The sequence below is a fragment of the Nematolebias whitei genome, unplaced genomic scaffold, assembly GCF_014905685.2.
Source record: "Nematolebias whitei isolate Nwh7 unplaced genomic scaffold, NemWhi1 Nwh_scaf_321, whole genome shotgun sequence".
Classification (NCBI taxonomy): domain Eukaryota; kingdom Metazoa; phylum Chordata; class Actinopteri; order Cyprinodontiformes; family Rivulidae; genus Nematolebias; species Nematolebias whitei.
In genome coordinates, this window is record NW_023618866.1 from 9,551 (window position 1) to 16,496 (window position 6,946).

General features: G+C 37.7%; 2 non-coding genes across 2 annotated transcripts; both read right to left on the reverse strand.

Moving 5' to 3' along the window:
* Positions 1 to 1,359: 1,359 nt before the first annotated feature.
* trnal-cag lies at positions 1,360 to 1,442 on the reverse strand. The gene has a single exon. It is a non-coding gene; the product is annotated as a tRNA-Leu (tRNA).
* A 258-nt stretch (positions 1,443 to 1,700) lies between these two features.
* Positions 1,701 to 1,783, reverse strand: trnal-uag. The gene has a single exon. It is a non-coding gene; the product is annotated as a tRNA-Leu (tRNA).
* Between the last annotated feature and the right edge of the window lie 5,163 nt (positions 1,784 to 6,946).

Here is a 6,946-nt window from a genome sequence, read left to right on the forward strand (position 1 = left end):
TGAACTGCAAACATTTTGAAGATTGGACTATCTAAAACGTGTATTCAGTTAAAAGAATATTTTGAACTCACGGTTGAAAAAATACAACGGATGTATTTTTTGTTTGCCTGAAAAAAATTGGGAAAAATGTACTTGTTTTTCTAAATCATGATTGAAATATTATTGAATTTGAGTGCAATTAGTTTATAAATATTTTTAATTTGTATGTTTTTTTATAATAAAAGATAAAAAAAATAATAATAAAAAAAGTCTCTTTCACTCATGTTTAAACCAAATAATTACAACAAGTAAATGGGTATGCTTTGTAGAAGACCTGTTTAATAGCAGAATTCGACATAGGCGAGAGAATTACCTGGGCACTTATAGTAGACGTAATTTTCTTTTCTTTTTTTTTTCATTTAGCCTTTATTTATCCAGGTTAGTCTCATTGAGCCACGAGAACTCATTTTCAAGAGAGACCTTTTTAGGGAGCACATGGTGGGGTTAAGGGCCTTGCTCATGGGCCCAGAGTGGGGCGAATGAGGGTGGGGGCAAGTTTGGGTGTTTAACCTACCCCACCCACAATTTTTGACGTTGTCGGGGCGTGAACCGGCGATTTTCGGATCACTAGCCCACCTCTCTAACCTCTGCGCCACCACTCCCCAAAGAAGTGTAATCAAGAATGCATGTCAGAAATGGGATATGAACACGTGCCTCCAGGGGAAACTGCTACCTTAAAGCAGCCCCTTGGACAACTCGGCCACCTTGACAAATATGGTTTTACGTAAAGTGATGTGCATTTGGCTGTACTAAAAGTCGGCACTTGCATCTTAAATGGTATGTTTTTAATAACATTTCAGTTGTGCACCTGTAAGATGTAGCTGGAACCCAGTTTAAGCCTCTTTCAGTTATGCTAAATCCAGATAATAACTAATGTAAGTGCATGTGCAGGCTCTGTGCTGGACCTTTTGGATACAAGATCTTGAAATAGAGGAGTTAATATCTGGGGAAATACACTACTAGCAATCAAGAAATAGTCTACGTAGTGTGATCGAATCCACGCCTCCAAAGGACTCTGCAATCAAAATGCAGAGCCTTAGACATGTCGGCCACCTTGACAAGCAAACTTTTATGTAAAGTGAAATGTTACATGCTCTACAAGAAGTTAGCTCTTAAAAACTACACATTAGACTGAATAAGTTTTCATTCCTTCCCCTGCTCATCTGTAGGTGCAACCCAGTTGGTCTTTTTCAGTCATGCTTAAACATGATAACAAGCTTAAGTGAACTTTAAGCTTTATACAAGAAATGTTGGGTACCATATGTTGACACTGATGATTCAAACAAATGGGGAAATACAGTAGATGTTATCAAGAAACACTGTCAGAAGTGGGATTCGAACCCACGCCTCCAGGGGAGACTACGACCTGAACGTAGCGCCTTAGACCGCTCGGCCATTCTGACATGGAAGTGGATAAAAAAGTGATGTGCAATGGGCTGCTTGAGAAGTCAGACCTTCTAAAATAATGGTACACATTTTCAGCCATGAACCTGTAAGATGTCAATGGAACTCTGTTTAAATTAATTTCAGTCATGCTTAAACTAGACAATACTTACCGTTGATTGAATGCACACACTTTGTACAAGACTTATTGGATACCAGGTCTTGACATACTTTAGTAATTTATGTGGGGACACCTATTACAAGTAATCAAGAAAGTTTGTCAGAAGTGGAATTTGAACCCACGCCTCCAGAGGAGACTGTGACCTAAACGCAGCGCCTTAGACCACTCGGCCACCCTGACACGTAATTGTTGAGGTACAGTGAAAAGTAACAGGTTGTACAAGAAGTCTGCCCTTCCAAACAAAATATAATCTTTCAGTATTACACCTTGTCAGATATAAGCGGATCAAAGTTGAAGTTTTTTCTGTCATGCTTGCACTCAGTAAGAACCTTATGTGAATGTATACGCTTTGTATATGACCTGTTGGACATCGGATCTTGACATAGAGGAAACACTTACCTGGCAACATACAGTAAAAGTTAAAGAATTTGTGTAATAAGTGGGACATGAACCTGAGCATCCAGGAGACACAGCAACTGTAATTCAGTGCCTCAGACCACTCAGACACCCTGATATTTATGCAGTCATGTAAAGTAATGTGTAATGGTCTGTATGAAATTTTGGCACTTACTAAGTATGTTTTGAATATTTCTTCAGTTGTACACGTACAAAATTTAGCTAGAAAGCAGTTTAAATGTTTCAGTCATGCTTAAACTACATAATTACTGCAAGCAAGGGGGTATGCTTTGTAGAAGACCTGTTTGATAGCAGAACTCGACATAGGCGAGTGAATTACCTGGGCACTTATAATAGAAGTAATCAAGAAATACTGTCAGAAGTTGGATTTGAACCCACGCCTCCAGGGGAGACTGTGAACTTAATGCAGCACCTTAGACCTCTCGGCCACCCTGACATATACGGTTTAATGTAAATCGAAGTGCATTTGGCTGTACAAAAAGTCGGCACTTACAAATTAAACGGTACTTTTTAATAACGTTTCAGTTGTGCACCTGTAAGATGTAGCTGGAACCCAGTTCAAGTCTCTTTCACTCATGTTTAAACCAAATAATTACAACAAGGAAATGAATATGTTGATGTGTTCATGCGTGCACATCTGCTCACAGACTCATGTTCATGTTTGTGCTGATGTTCAATGTTTTATGTTATAAGTGCTTAGTGTATATTTAGTTGATGTTTTTCTTAGTTCATATCTTAGATGTTATTACTGTTTTTCTTTAACATTTTATTGTTGGATGTAACTGGGACCCTGTGTACATAATTTTGCTCCACCACATGAGGTGCGAATGACAATAAAGAAACTCTGACTCTGACTCTGACTATGCTTTGTAGAAGACCTGTTTGATAGCAGAACTCGACATAGGCGAATGATTTACCTGGGCACTTATAATAGAAGTAATCAAGAATGCATGTCAGAAATGGGATATGAACACGTGCCTCCAGGGGAAACTGCTACCTTAAAGCAGCCCCTTGGACAACTCGGCCACCTTGACAAATATGGTTTTATGTAAAGTGATGTGCATTTGGCTCTACTAAAAGTCGGCACTTGCATCTTAAATGGTGTGTTTTTAATAACATTTCAGTTGTGCACCTGTAAGATGTAGCTGGAACCCAGTTTAAGTCTCTTTCAGTTTTGCTAAATCCAGATAATAACTCATGTAAGTGCATGTGCAGGCTCTGTGCTGGACCTTTTGGATACAAGATCTTGAAATAGAGGAGTTAATATCTGGGGAAATACACTACTAGCAATCAAGAAAAAGTCTACGTAGTTTGATCAAATCCACGCCTCCAGAGAAATTTGCAATCAAAATGCAGAGCCTTAGACATCTCGACCACCTTGACAAGCGAACTTTTATGTAAAGTGAAATGTTACATGCTCTACAAGAAGTTAGCTCTTAGAAAACTCACATTATACTTTGAATAAGTTTTCATTCTTTCCCCTGCTCATCTGTAGGTGCAACCCAGTTGGTCTTTCTCGGTCATGCTTAAACCTGATAACAAGCTTAAGTGAACTTTAGGCTTTTTACATGAAATGTTGGGTACCATTTGTTGACGTTGATGATTCAAAGAAAGGGGGAAATACAGTAGATGTTATCAAGAAATACTATCAGAAGTGGGATTCGAACCCACGACTCTAGGGGAGACCATGACCTGAACGTAGCGCCTTAGACCGCTTGGCCATTCAGACATTAATGTGTGCTATAAAAGTGATGTGCAATGGGCTGCTTGAGAAGTCAGACATAAAATAATTGGTACGCATTGACTAATGTTTCAGCCATGAACCTGTAAGATGTCAATGGAACTCTGTTTAAATCCATTTCAGTCATGCTTAAACTAGACAATACTTACCGTTGATTGAATGCACACACTTTGTACAAGACTTATTGAATACCAGGTCTTGAAATACTTTAGTAATTTCTTTGGGGACACACAGTAGAAGTAATAAAGAAAGTATGTCAGAAGTGGGATTCAAACCCACGCCTCCATAGGAGTCTGCGACCTTAACGCTGCGCCTTAGACCACTCGGTCACCCTGACATGTAATCATTAAGGTACAGTGAAAAGTAACAGGTTGTACAAGAAGTCTGCCCTTACAAAAAAAAAAACAATCTTTCAGTATTACCCCTTGTCATAGAGGAGGTATCATAATACTTCAGTTCAGCTGAACACACCAAAAACTGCACCATGCACAAATACACTAATGTAAATAAAAAAAATAATAATTTGATCCCATACTGATATATGATTATTAAAATCACATACATTATTTTACTGTAATTATATTAAATACATGGGTTAAATGGGTTAGATATATATATTTTTTTATTCAACCTCTATTTAGACAGGTAAATCCCATTTACCTTCCCATTTTGCCTGGCTTGCTTGGAGGGACAGACTGCTTCCATTTAAGTGGCCTCTATTGACAGTATACATTCACATACGGTTCTTATTGGGTTAAAGCATGACAGAAAAAACATCAATGTTTATCCGCTTATATCTGATTAGACACTTTAGTGTCAAACATGTCAACATTTCAAATATGAAATGGTTGTCTTGGGTTGACTCTAATTTGCCCATGTGAATGGTGGCTCATCTCTGTGCACTTTTCATCTTATTGCCTCTAAAGTTAAGCAAGGAAAGAATGTAAGACTGATTTAAGCTAATAAAAAAAAAAAAAACCCTCTGGAACAAACAAAAGCTGAAAATACCAGTAACGATACAATTAAGAAAGGAAGTATACAAAGTTGTATCACAGCAGATAGAGAAGGCTCTTGTGTTAGCAGCCAAGGAGGGACATTCTTAGCCCACTTTGGAAGTTTTATACTAAAAATGACTAATTTTGTTTCATCAGACAGATGGACCACTGGTATGTTCTATGGAAGTATTTAAAATAAACGTGAAGGATCTTTAAGATTTCATTTCATTTTCCTTTTAACTCAACTCCACTCACAGATAAAACATTATCTGGGATGTGACAATAGAGCACAATACACAAACACAATTTCTTACAAATGAAACGGTGGTACATTTTTCGATGCATACCATTAACTGGCTATTATGACACCTTTAATCATTATTGTGTCATGCAATTGGATGTTAAAGTAAAAAAGCTCAACTTTTCAACAGTGTTCTTTAGAAACATCTTGTGCTCAAAAGTATAAAGAGCAGCTTGAAACTGCAGCATGAACTGAAATGAATCATGGTTGTCCAACCAGATCTGATGGCTATTAATATCCTGAGAAATTTCTGTTTGATACTGGTCAATGTGGTGCTTTCAATTTTCATTTTGTGGATGAAAGAATAAAGTTGTGGTTATTTGAAGAATAAATGTGTTAAAATATACAGTGAGACTTTGTGTAATGAACCAACTTGTTTGCTTTGAGATCATACTGTAATTTAGATACATAGTTTTTTTTTTTTCTAGCTTCAAACAGACCATCAGTAGAATTAAGATGCCTATTCCTATTATTATGAAAGTGTTCTTTCAAAATTCATACATGTTAAACACAAAGTTACTTTAAAGTAAACTAGGTTTGTCACAATTCTGTCCCAGTTTGCCATGTTCTGCCTCCCTCATCATCCTGGTTCATGCCTCAGCCTCTGAATTGCCCCTTCTTGAAGATGGCCAAGATGGCGGAGAGGAGGTAGACTCCATGCTACAAAAAGAAGTTTGCTGAAGTGATTGACTCAGTGCACAGGCTTGGAAGAACAAACACAGCTATGGCTCAGCGGCATACGCGGGATATAATCATCCAATTTTCCATGAGGCACTACCGGGATGCAATATGGAAGATGTCTAAAAAGGCTGAGTACCTGGCACAGAGGAACCTGCGTTTCATGGAGGATCTGACTCTGGAGGATCGTGAAAAAAGGAAGCGTGTGTGGCACACCATCAAAAAGGCAAGGAAGGAGAAGAAGCTGGCCTACTTCGGAGGGAGAACCTTTGTGGAGAACAAAGAAATTTTCTAAGTGGTGCTTTGAAAGGGAGAATGCTCTATGATTAGTCTAATCTAAGAGTAAATCACTGCTCTGACTTTTTTGTTTGTTTGTCGTTTGTCTGTTCCTGTTGAACATTTCTACTTTAAAATTTATTTCAGTTAATGCTCGAGGCTTAAGAGACATTACTAAACGCAAGACAGTTTTTCTTTATGCAAAACAGTTTGACTCAGACTTTTGCTTGGTTCAAGAATCACACTCAGCTGAAGAAGATTACAACTTCTGGAAATCACAGTGGGGCGAGGACCTGTGGATGTCCCATGGAAACCATCACTCAGCTGGAACTTTAACCCTGAAGCACAAATTTAATGAGATTATTTTCACTCAATCTGACCCAAATGGACATTATATGTTGCTAGGTTTTGGTAATGCAACCGGTTTTATCTATTAGGTAATATCTATGGTTACACTAACACAAGAGAAAACAACGAGTTATTCCAAACACTGAGTAATACTATTGAAAGTATCATGGAAAGATTCACTGATGTTAAAGTAATACTGGGAGGGGATTTTAACTGCACAGTTAATGACATTGATAGATGGCCTGGTAGAAATAAAACTAACTGTTTTTTGACAGATTTTTTAAATGAAAAAAGTCATTGATATTTGGAGAGTTACTAATCTAAACAGTAAAGAGTTTACATGGACAGATAACGCTGGTTCTCTGCGATCTAGAATAGATTTTTGGTTAATCTCGGAATCTCTTACTCAGGTAATTTGCAAGACAGAAATTATGCCAACTCCCTTAACAGATCATAAAGCAATTGTACTAACTTTAAACTTATCACCTGATAAGCAAACTCAAAGATACCCTGCATATTGAAAATTAAATAGTTCTTTATTTGTAACACGGGGGAAACGTCCCGGATTGTGACTCTGAGGGCGTGAC